Source organism: Apodemus sylvaticus, chromosome X, assembly GCF_947179515.1.
Source record: "Apodemus sylvaticus chromosome X, mApoSyl1.1, whole genome shotgun sequence".
Taxonomy (NCBI): Eukaryota; Metazoa; Chordata; class Mammalia; order Rodentia; family Muridae; genus Apodemus; species Apodemus sylvaticus.
In genome coordinates this window covers 119,853,550-119,865,968 of record NC_067495.1, presented here as the reverse complement: position 1 = coordinate 119,865,968, position 12,419 = coordinate 119,853,550, and the positions used below count along the sequence as shown (strand labels likewise).

The window sequence follows — 12,419 nt, the reverse complement described above, 5'->3', positions numbered from 1 at the left end:
GATTTGTTTGAGTTAATTTCATACCCTGTCACTTTGCTGAAGTTGTTTATCAAGTTTAGGAGTCCTCTGGTGGAAGTTTTGTGGTCACTTAAGTATGCTATCATATCATCTGCAAATAGTGATACTTAGACTTCTTCCATTCCAATTTGTATTCCTTTCACTTCTTTTTGTTGTCTATTTGCTCTGGCTACGAATTTGAGTACTATATTGAACAAGAAGGGAGATAGTGGACAGCCTTTTCTAAGTCCCTAATTTCAGTGGGATTGCTTCAATTTTTCTCCATTTAGATCGATGTTGAGTACTGGTTTTCTCTATATTGCTTTTGCTATCTCTAGGTATAGGCCTTGAATTCCTGATCGTTCCAAGACTTTTTTATGAAGGGGTGTTGGATTTTGTCAAATGCTTTGTCAGTATCTAATGAAATGATTATGTGCTTATTTTCTTTGAGTTTGTTTATGTAGTGGATTACATTTCTGGGTTTCTGTATATTGAACCATTCCTGCATCCCTGGGATGAAGTCTACTTGATCCTTGATCATAGTGGATGATTGTGTTAGTGTTTTCTTGGATTTGGTTGGCAAAAATTTTACTGAGTGTTTTTGCATTGATATTCATAAGGGAAATTCATCTAAAGTTCTCTCTCTTTTTTGGGTCTTTGTGGGGTTTGCATATCAGGGTAATTGTTGCTTCATAGAATGAATTGGGTAGTGTTCCTTCTATTTTTGTTTAGTGGAATAGTTTCAAGAGTTTCAAGAGGATTGGTATTAGGTTTTCTTTGAAGGTCTAATAGAACTCTGCATTAAACCCATCTGGTCCTGTTTTTTTTTTTTTTTTTTTTTGGTTTGGAGATTATTAATGCCTGATTCTATTTCTTTAGAGGTTATGGGATTGTTTAGATCATTTATCTTATCCTGATTTAACTTTGGTACCTGGTATCTATCTATAAAATTGTCCATTTCATCAAGATTTTCCAGTTATGTTGAATATAGTCTTTTGTGGTAGTATCTGGTAGGGTTTTTTGTTTGTTTGTTTGTTTTGTTTTGTTTTGTTTTAATTTTCTGATTGCTGTTCTTTTGTCTCCCTTCTCATTTCTGATTTTGTTGATTTGGATACTGTCTTTGGACCCTCTGGTTAGTCTGGCTAAGGGTTTATTTATCATACTGGGTTTTTCAAAGAACCAGCTCCTGGTTTGGTTGATTCTTTGTATAATTCTTTTTGTTTCTACTTGGTTTATTTCAGCCCCGAGTTTGATTATTTCCTGCCATCTACTCCTCTTGGGTGTATTTGCTTCTTTTTGTTCTAGAGCCTTCAGATTACTGTCAAGCAGTTAGTGTATACTCATTCCAATTTCTTTTCAGAGGCATTTATTGCTGCGAGTTTTCCTTTTAGCACTTTATTCATTGTGTCCCATAAGTTTGGAATGCTGTACTTTCATTTTCATTAATTTCTAAAAAGTCTATAATTTCTATCTTTATTTCTTCCTTGACAAAGTTATTGCTGAGTAGAATGTTGTCCAGTTTCCATGTGTATGTGGGCTTTCTGCTGTTTTGTTGTTATTGAAGACCAGCCTTAATCTGTGGTGATCTGATAGGAGGCAAAATAGAAAAAGGGGGGGGGAGCTTTGATGAAATGGATTAATTGCAGAATTTGTCCAGAAGATCAAAGAACACCAAAGTTACTTAAATAAATCTACAAAACAGAGAAGGAATGAAAATGGGGAGGAAGGGAAGTACCTGGGAGGGAAAGTAGAGGGAAAGGGAAGATGGGGGAGAGGGGGAAGTGGGAGGCTTGATCTGACATTGGGGTAGGGAAAAGGACTGAAGCCCTGAGGGTCAGCAGAATGAATGGAAACAGTCAAAGAGGGTCCAGCTACAGGCTGAATGTGGGATACAGGAAGCAAGGCCATTCCCCAAGGACAGGCACTATTACTGAGGCTATGGGGCACTCACATAAAGGGACCTAGCATGGCAGCACTCCTATTTATAATAGCCAGAAGCTGAAAAGAACCCATGTGTCCCTCAAAGGAGGAATGGATACAGAAAATGTGGTATATTTACACAATGGAGTACTATTCAGCCATTAGAAACAATGATTCTTAGGCAAATGGATGGAGCTGGAGAACATCATACTAAGTGAGGTAACCCAGTCTCAAAAGATCAATCATGGTATGCACTCACTAATAAGTGGATATTAGCCTAGAAAATTGGAATACCCAAAACATATTCCACACATCAAATGAGGTACAAGAAGAACAGAGGAGAGGCCCCTGGTTCTGGAGAGACTCAGTGTAGCAGTATAAGGCAAAACCAGAACAGGGAAGTGGGAAGGGGTGGATAGGAGAACAGGGGGAGGGAAGGGGGCTTATGTGACTTTCGGGGAGTGGGGGCGCCAGAAAAGGGGAAATAATTTGAAATGTAAATAAAAAATATATCAAATAAAAAAAAGGAAAAAAGAAACTACAAAGTTTCTGGAAGGCAAAGGACACTGTCAAAAGGACAAAATGTCAACCAACAGTTTGGGAAAGGATATTAACCAACCCTAAATCCAACAGAGGGCTAATATCTAATATATACAAAGAACTCAAGAAGGTAGAACCCACGGAACCAAATAACCCTATTAAAAAGTGGACTACAGAGCTGAACAAAGAATTTTCACCTGAAGAACTTTGGATGGCTGAAAAGCACCTTAAGAAATGTTCAGCATCATTAATCATTAGGGAAATGCAAATCAAAACAACCCTGAGATTTCACCTCACACCAGTCAGAATGGCTAAGGTCAAAACCTCAGGAGACAGCAGGTGTCGGTGAGGATGTGGAGAAAGAGGAATACTCCTCTACTGCTGGTATGATTGCAAGATGGTGCAACCACTTTGGAAATCAGTCTGGTGGTTCCTCAGAAATCTGGGCACACTTCCAGAGGACCCTGCTATAACGCTCCTGTGCATATACCCAGAGGATTCCCCGGCATGCAATAAGGACACATGCTCCTATTTGTAGTAGCCAGAAGCTGGAAACAACCCAGGTGTCACTCAACGGATGAATGGATACAAAAAAAAAATGTGGTATATTTACACAATGGAGTACTATTCAGCCATTAGAAACAATGAATTCATGAAATTCGTAGACAAATGGATGGAGCTGGAGAACATCATACTAAGTGAGGTAATCCAGTCTCAAAAGATCAATCATGGTATGCACTCACTGATAAGTGGATATTAGCCTAGAAACTTGGAATACCCAAGGCAAAATCCACATTTTAAATGATGTCCAAGAAGAACGGAGGAGTGGACCCTGGTTCTGGAAAGGCTCAGTGCAGCAGTATAGGGGAGTACCAGAACAGGGAAGTGGGAAGGGGTAGATGGGGGAACAGGGGGAGGGAAGAAGGCTTATGGGACTTTCAGGGAGTGGGGAGCCAGAAAAGGGGAAATCATTTGAAATGTAAATAAAGAATATATCGAATAAAACAAAACAAAACAAAACAAAAACCAAATTGTCAGAGCCACTTTGAAGCCAAACAGAGCAATTGAGTGAGAAGCTGAAAGAAACCAGATTGGATAAATCGGTTTGGAAAAGAGTTTGAGTCAGAATCAGTGAGTTGAACCAGTCAGGCAGAGGTCAGAAAGAACTGCGAAGTGGTGAGCTTATTCAGCAAAACCCTCTGAGATGCCAATTGCATCAGTGAACAAAAGTTACTTTTACAAGAGAAATGTAAATAGATCCATATTTATCACTCTGCACAAAACTCAAGTCTAAGCAAATTAAAGACCTCAATATCAAATGAAGCACATTCTACCTTAAAGAAGAGAAAATGGAGATAGTCTTGACTGTGTTGGCAGATGAGACAGCTTTCTGACAGAACATTAATAGTGCAAATACTAAGATCATTGTTTAATAAATGGGATCCCATGGAGCTAAAAAGCTGTATAAGACAATGGATACATTCAATGGAAAAAAGATACAGTCTACAGAAATTTCTCAATAGAGGAATCTCAAATGGCTCAGAAACACTTACAGAAATGTTCAATAACCATAGCTGTTGAAAAATGCAAATCAAACTACTTTGAGATTCCATCTTACTCCTGTCACATGGTAAAACTAATAACACAAGTGAGAGCTTATGCTGGTGAGGATGTGGAGCATAGCAAACACTCATTTATTACTGGTGGAAATGCAAACTTTTACAGCCATTGTGAAAATCAATATGGCAGTTCCCCAAGAAAATTGATAATAGATCTACCTCAAGACCCAGCTCTAACATATACCACAAGATGCTACATCCTTCTACAGGAGACCAAGCTCAATTATGTTCATAGCTGCCTTATTCATAATACTCAGAAACTGAACACAACCCAGATTTCTCTCAACTGAAGAATGGATAAAGAAAATTGGGTTCATTTATACAATGGAATATTATTCAGCTCTTAAAAACAAGGACATCGTGAATTGTGCAGGCAAATAAGTGGAACCAGAATATATTGTCCTGAGTGAAATAATCCATACACAGAAAGACAAATATGCTATATATGCATGTATATATTATATGTCAATTTTAACTTTTAATTACATGTTAATCAGGCTATAGTCTTTACATCAGGGAGTTTAGGGAAAGAGGAGGGCAAGAAAGAGAGTATTTTGCAAGGATCTCTCTGGGAAGAGGAAATAAACTAAATTATGAGTGGATTTGTGACAGGTTAAGATGAGAGAGGGAAAGATCAGGTAGAGTGGAGAGATAGATTGGGATGGGATGGAGGGAAAGTGTACAGCTAGAGAAAGCTGGAGTTGGGGAGTATTGTGATAGAAACTTTGTATAGCTGAAACTTCCTGGAATCTATGAGGGTGACCCTGGTAAGGATTCCTAGTAATAAAGTATATGGCATCTGAAGTGGTCATCATTTTTAGCCAGATGAGGCTTGCAGTGGTGGGACTAGATTGCTTCAACTGGGTTTCAGAAAGGTCCCTAAATAAACAGGCTCATGCTAGGCTAAAAGGTTGTTGTATAAAAATTTGGAATTATGGTCTGGTTGCTAAGGACATCTAAACAGCTTTTGACTGTAGATATATTGAGCTGATATTAGCATAGAGCCTTCAGTCCTATGTTCTAGTCCCTTTGGTACATGAAGGTATTCTTCAGGCTATTGAAAGAGAAAGCTAGACACCAACCCAGCCACAAACCCTTGATCTATAAACTACCCTACATGTAATATGTGCTGGAGCCATGGTATCACAGAATTTGTGAGAGTGACCAACACATAAATATTTTAAATAGGGCAAGGAACTAAATATTACAGTCTAAAAATAGAAAGAAAACAAGAAAAGAAGGAAGGAGGGATGGAAGGTTGCTTTAAAACATTTTTAAAATGCTTACCATTGTTAGTAATAAAGGAAATGCAGATTAAAACTATTTTAAGATTCTTTGTTAATGCAGTCAGTATTGCCCTTATCAGAAATACAAATGACAACAGATGCTGGTCTGTATGTGGAGAAATCGGAACTATTATATACTATGAGTGTAGTAATATTAAAACAATGTAGCCACTTTAGAAATCAATATTGAAGCTTCTCAATAAACATACCATATGATCCAGATGTACCACTCCTAGATATATACCTGAAGGACTTTTTTTACCTATCACAGGGATACTTTTACATAATGTTCATTGGTGATCTTGATAATTTCTAAAACATGGAACCTACCTACATATGGACCAATGAATGGGAAATACAAATTTAGGACATGAACAATGGAATATTACTCAGCTATAAAAACTAAATGAAGTTTGCAGGTAAATGTATGCCACTGGAAAATGACACTAACTGAGGTCATCCTTGTGTCAAAAGACAAACATCACATGTTCTTTCTCATTTTCGTATCTTAGCTTGAATTTTTTTGTGTGTTTAACCGGGAATAAATGTTGAAGGCAGGAAACTAAAAATGAACTATTGGATGGAATCAATGTTCCCATGGGGAAAGTTAGATATAGATGAAATAAAAGTATAGAGAGGAAATAGCGGGGCTAGAAAGGGTCAATCAAATAGTGGAGTGATGAGGAAATGGATTGAAAGGGAGATGAAGAGCCAACCAAAATATACTATACATGAAGAAGCTACCTGGCAACCTATGATATTGCAACTCAAGTAAATATATAATTAGGGAGATAGTAAGTCACATATGATATGAAGGAATGTGGTGTATAATTAGGAGCCTAAAGTTTCAACAGTGAATGTAGCAGGGAAGTAGAGGAAAAGAAAGATGGATGGGAATCTGTTGTGTATGGAGGCACCTTATATAATCCATTTGCTTGTAAACTAAATTATATTCTCTTTTTCAAAAAGGCCTTGAACAGAAACATCCTACACATAGGCAAACAATGTTACTCCCAGTGTTACTATGTCTTTATGAGATCTTGGTCACATAGATATCAGAAGCACCCTAAACAGCATAGCTATTGCCATTGCTCTTTTGAAAGGAAAATCCTATTGCTGAAAACTAACACTTTCTGCTACAATTAAAAGCTAAAAAGTAAGATATACACATTGGTGAAATAGTGGCAGCAATATTTATGAGCATGGACAACTGGTCTGTTGATTAGACATGAAGCCAGTCAAAAAAATCCAGTCTAGAAAAGGGAAAGTCTTCTGAGCATATACATACATATAAGTGTATGTGTGTGTGTGTGTGTGTGTGTGTGTGTGTGTGTGTGTGTGTGTGGCCATATACATTTCTTTACATGTATAGTACTTAGTCATTCTCAGACTACAAAAAGCACATAATCACTTGTATCATCTTCTAAATGCATAATTTTAGTTCCATGAGCTTTGTTCTCTTTGTAAAGGAAGATGATTTCCTATTTATTTAGTATATATATTTAAAACAAATGCCCCCACAGTTATAACATTCCTCATCTTGATTAGACTAGTATAAGCAGGAACTTGGGTTTTATTTAATCTGTTCAAAGAAATCCCATCATTTGACTTTCCAGGTAGTGCCTCTCCACTTTTTTTTTTTAATTAAATGGTTGATATTATAATAGAACATTGCATTTTAAATACAAATGATAATGTCTTGCTCATTTCTGTACAGGATAGATAGATTTCGTTTGGCCAAAGTTGTCAGATAGTGATTAATAAGTGTAGTATAATGTAAGGATACATTTTATTTAAAATATTTATCTTTTTCTGTTATTAGATGTCTAGTGTTCCGGCTTGTGTATATTCCTTTTATTTTTAAATTATATTTTATATAGCTATACAAGAAGTAATTTAGTGGCCAATTCCTCCATGATAATACCAGCATGTCTATATGGTAGTAAAATATATACAAATATCTCTGAAAAATCAGCCAACACACTTAGCAACACAATCTATATTTAGTGATCACATCACACTAAATATTACATACTAAATGATACAAGCATTGGTTCAAAATGTAAAAATTCATCTTCTATTAATTCTGAATATACCTTAGAAAATCATGTCACCAATCTCCTTCTACTCCATAAGCAAACTAATATATCTGAGTGACTGAGAAGTTAGAAATCATGAAAATAACTTCTTTTTTACTCTAGGCTTTGAAATTCTCATACATGGATATAAGGTATCATCACATCCTCTTTCCCCTTTCCTTCCTTCTATCTCTATGCTGGTTCCTCCATATCTTATCTCCTTCCCAACTTTGTTTTGTTTTTTAATTTTTTACTTTGTTTTGTTTTGATTTTAACCACTAAATACAGCATTCCCCTGTACCTGATCACCACAGACTGCCTGCACATCCAGGACCCATCTTTCTCCCAAATCAGCCAGCTGGTGTCCTCCATCATGTCAGCCAGCACCACCACCCTGTGCTACTCTGGATACATGAGCAATGACCTCATCCATATCATTGTCTCACTCATTCCCAACCCCAGGCTCCACTTCCGTGTGACTGGCTACACCCCCATCACTAGGGAACACTCAGTGGCCAGTATGAGGAAGACAATATGTTGTGAGGTGACAGCTACAGACCAAGAATGTGATGGTGTTCATAGACCAGGATTGTCATACTAACCACTGGTACATCACTATCTTCAACATAATCCAGGGAGAGGTGGACCCCACTAAGGTCTACAAGAGCCTACAGAGGATCCAGAAAAGGAAGTTGGCCAACTTCATGCCTGGAGGCCCTGTTAGTAATGTCTCCCTACCTGTCCTCAGCCCACTGGATCAGTGGGCTTATGATGGCCACAATATCTCCTCACTTTTTTTAATGGACCTGTTGCCAGTTTGACACACTGGGGTAAAAGGAGGCCTTCATAGAGCAGTTCTACAAGGAGGGCATTTTTAAGGAAAATTTTGACAAGATAGACACATCCAGGGTGATTGTGTAGTAACTGATTGATTAGTACCATGTGGCCACAAGGTCAAACTACATCTCCTGGAGCACCCAGGAGCAATGAGTCACCCAGGACAGGGACTCTCATCTGCCTTACTGGTTAGCCTAGGCCCTGTCTACCTGATTATCCCCCCAGAGTTCAAATCAGGGACCTCATAAGTCACTTGCGGATGTACGCACAATCTGTTGGCCTTGGGATTGGTTTACTTCTTCTCTGAGAATATTTAACTTTAATAAAGCAGTGGGTGTAAATCTTTAAAAGAGAGAGAGAGAGAGAGAAAAGAAAAGAAATGAGAAAAGTGAATTTCCTTTCCTTTCCTGAGAAACGATCATCTGGCCATAACCACTAAGTGTGTATGTGTGTATTCTCCTTTTCTATAAGAGATAGTACCTTGTCTTGAAAAGAGGTCCAACTTTACAATCTTTCTCTTCTTGAAATTTCAGTTAGCCTATATCATCTGAGAGAACTTGTTTTATTGATAATTCACACTGAGTTCTTCCACATCTTACTTTTGTCACCTAGTATAAAATCACACTAACATGGGTCTCCAGTAATATTGATGAAAATACTCATAACAAACAATGAGGAGATTTTATTAATCTTAAATGCCTTCAGTTTCTGTATCTATTACATAAATTGCGTTGATATTTTATGTATCAAAAATGTATCAAACACTGGGCAGTGGTAGCACACATCTGTAATCCCAGCACTTGGGAGGCAGAGGCAAGCAGATTTCTGAGTTCAAGGCCAGCCTGGTCTACAGAGTGAGTTCCAGGATAGCCAGGGCTACAAAGAGAAACCCTTTCTGGAAAAAAAATGTATCAAATGACAACAAAGATTCACTCTTCTCTGTCCCTACATCCATAAATGTATAACTGCATCTGTGATCAAATGTTATTGTTTCAGTCTCTTAAGAAGCTTTTAATCTGTTTCTTGCCTTTGGTCTTGCTTATATTTTGTCCTTTATTCTCTTAAGTAGTAGCCTTGATCTTCATTCAGTTCTTCTGTCTAATCTGTCTACAGAATTTAAACTATGTATCTGTTCTTGTTTTAAAGTTTCTATACAAGATATTGTGCTCAAATTCTCCCATCTTTGCCAGCTATATAGCTGAGAGAAATTTAGTGTCCTGAATTTATGAAGAACTCAACACAATAACAACAATTACAACAAAGTATACAGAAGAAAATTAACAGCTTGGGTAAAATATATAGGTTATGAATCTGAACAAAAGTCCTCAAAAACACTCCTAAATACATCAAAAATTGTTCATTGTCACTTACAGCCAGAGAAATGGAAATGAAAAAAATGTTTAGATTTGTTTCACCCCAGTTGAAATATCTAAAATCAAAAATATCAACAAAAATCTAACAATAGATTTTGGTTAATTTGGGAAAAGAGAACTTCCTCATTCGTTGTTGATGAAATGATGTGCTGGTACAAACAACTCTAGAAATTACTATAGAGAACTATAAAAGGAAAAAAAAAACAACCAAATACACACAAACGTCCCTCCCTATAACCCAGCTATACTTATGGACTCAACATTATATTTAACAGATACTTTTTCAGTCATGTAAATTGCTGTTTTATTCACAATGGCTAGTATATTGAAACAAACTAAATGTCCTGCAACTAAAACAAATTAAGAAAAAAAATATATAATATAAATATACATATATGTGTGTGTATATATGTATATATGTATATATGTATATATGTATATATGTATATATGTATATATGTATATATGTATATATGTATATATGTATATATGTATATATGTATATATATGTATATATGTAATGGGACATAATATGAGTATGAATAAAAATGAAATTTGCAGGTCAGTGGATAAAAACAAAACTATGATATTGAGCAATGGAACCCACACCCAGAAAGACAAACATGCATGCTCTCTCTCATATGTAGTTCTTAGCCACAAATCTGAAATCATGAGTACTCTCACCAATGACTTCATTTAGCTAATTTTCACATTATAAAATTTCCAGAATCTTCTAAAATAGTTCCAACAGTTGGAGATAGAGCATTTGAGATATGAAGACATTTCATAAACAATAAAATACTTTATACTACTTATATTAAATATCTAAAATAATCATGATAATTGAACTAGAAAGACTAAAAGGTTTATTGACTAAGGAGAACAGGAAGTAGAAAATTAATTTTCAGTGGGTATAAAATATTAATTATTTGTGAAGAATAGGTTCTACAAAGGGAGATTAACGTCTATAGATTCCCTGTAATACATAATGCCAAAACTGTAAATACTGTACAGTATAGTTGAATAATGCTTAAAATATAGAGCATAACTATTATTAGGACAAACACAAAACAAGATAACAAAAAAGATACAAGGAACCTATGAGAAGTGACAAGCATGCTAATTATCCTGATTGTCACCATGGGTTCGTGGATATATACATATACTCAGAATCAAATTATGTGCAATTAGACTTCATTAAAGCTGATTAAAATTGCCATACAAAAGTTTGTTATATTACTATATGCTAGCAATCAAACATGTAAAATAGATATTAATAAAAGAATATAATTTACAACAACATTTAAATAATTTTATTATAAATAGATTTCTCTAAGGAGGTAAAATTCTGAAAAGACTACTTGACATTGATAAAAAATAATTAAAGCTGATATACTTAGGAGTGGGAGTGCATGCCTGAAATGCCAGTGCTTGGGTGGCTGAGGTAGGAAGAACAGGAGAATCTTAAGTCCATTTTAGGCTACATACCAAATGCAAGACCAGACTGGGCTCTGTGAAATAATTTCATTTAAACAAAAAAGGATTGGCATTTTTTTTTCTTAAGAGAAAACCAAATTTTCTGAAAAACTACCAGACTGATTTCCAGAGTGGTTGTACCAGCTCACAATCCCACCAGCAATGGTGGAGTTTTCCTCTTACTCCACATCCTCTCCAGCATTTGCTGTCACCTGAGTTTTTTGATCATAGCCATTCTCTCTGCTGTGGGGTGGAATCTCAGTGCCATATTGATTTGTATTTTCCTGATGACTAAGGACGTTGAAAATTTCTTGAGGTGTTTCGTAGCCACTCGGTATTCCTCAGTTGAGAATTCTTTGTTTAGTTCCATACCCCATTTTTTAGTAGGGTCATTTGGTTCACTGGAGTCTAATAACAATATGAACCAACCAGTACACTCAGAGCTCCTAGGGAAAAAAACCACCAACCAAAGAGTACACATGGAGGGACCCATGGCTTCAGATGCATATGCAGCAGAGGATGGCCTTGTTGGACATCAGTGGGAGGAGAGGCCTTGATGCTAAGAAGGCTGGATGCCTCAGTTTAGGGGAATGCCAGGACAGGGAAGCAAGAGTGGAAGGGTTGGTGAGTAGGGAGAGGGGGGATATAAGAGTGGATTTTCAGGGGGAAATAAGTCAAGCAGATAACATTTGAAATATAAATAAAGAAAATACCTAATTCAAAAAGAGAAAACAAAACAAGCTTATTATTATATATAGTATACATCATAAAAGAGACACCCCATCAGAAGATAGCTCCAAACAGCCATTTAGAACTCTGGTTACAAAACATCTTCAACAATAACAATAGCAACAACAACAATAGGATTTTATACATGTGACAAAAGAGACAGTAGGTTTTGTTTTTAGCTTCCATAGGTGGATAACTATGGAGAATGAGCTTATGAGAATAATCTTAAAATAGAAGTTGTCTTGGTTTCTCTAATGCCATGTATGCACTGGTATAAGATCTCTTTAATCATTAACTTCCATCCTTTTTTAGGTATAGGGCTAGGGGCAATTTTATAATTTTACTTCTTAAAGTTAGACAAATTGAGAGAGGGCCAAGCTTTTCTAACTCTGATGTTGCTTCCTTCCTTAATCTCAAAAATGTTATATCAAAGAGGCATATACTAGGATGATGTATTGTATTTACCCTCATACCACACACAAACTTTGAAGAAGTACAGAAGGGCTAGAAATGAGTTTAAGGCATTTTTGGATATATACAATAAAAGTAAAACAAATTGTTTCT

At 36.3% G+C, this 12,419-nt stretch overlaps 1 pseudogene; it reads left to right on the top strand.

Moving 5' to 3' along the window:
• The first annotated feature begins 7,581 nt into the window (after positions 1–7,581).
• On the top strand, positions 7,582–8,430 carry LOC127674664 (tubulin gamma-1 chain-like; annotated as a pseudogene).
• The last annotated feature ends 3,989 nt before the right edge of the window (positions 8,431–12,419 follow it).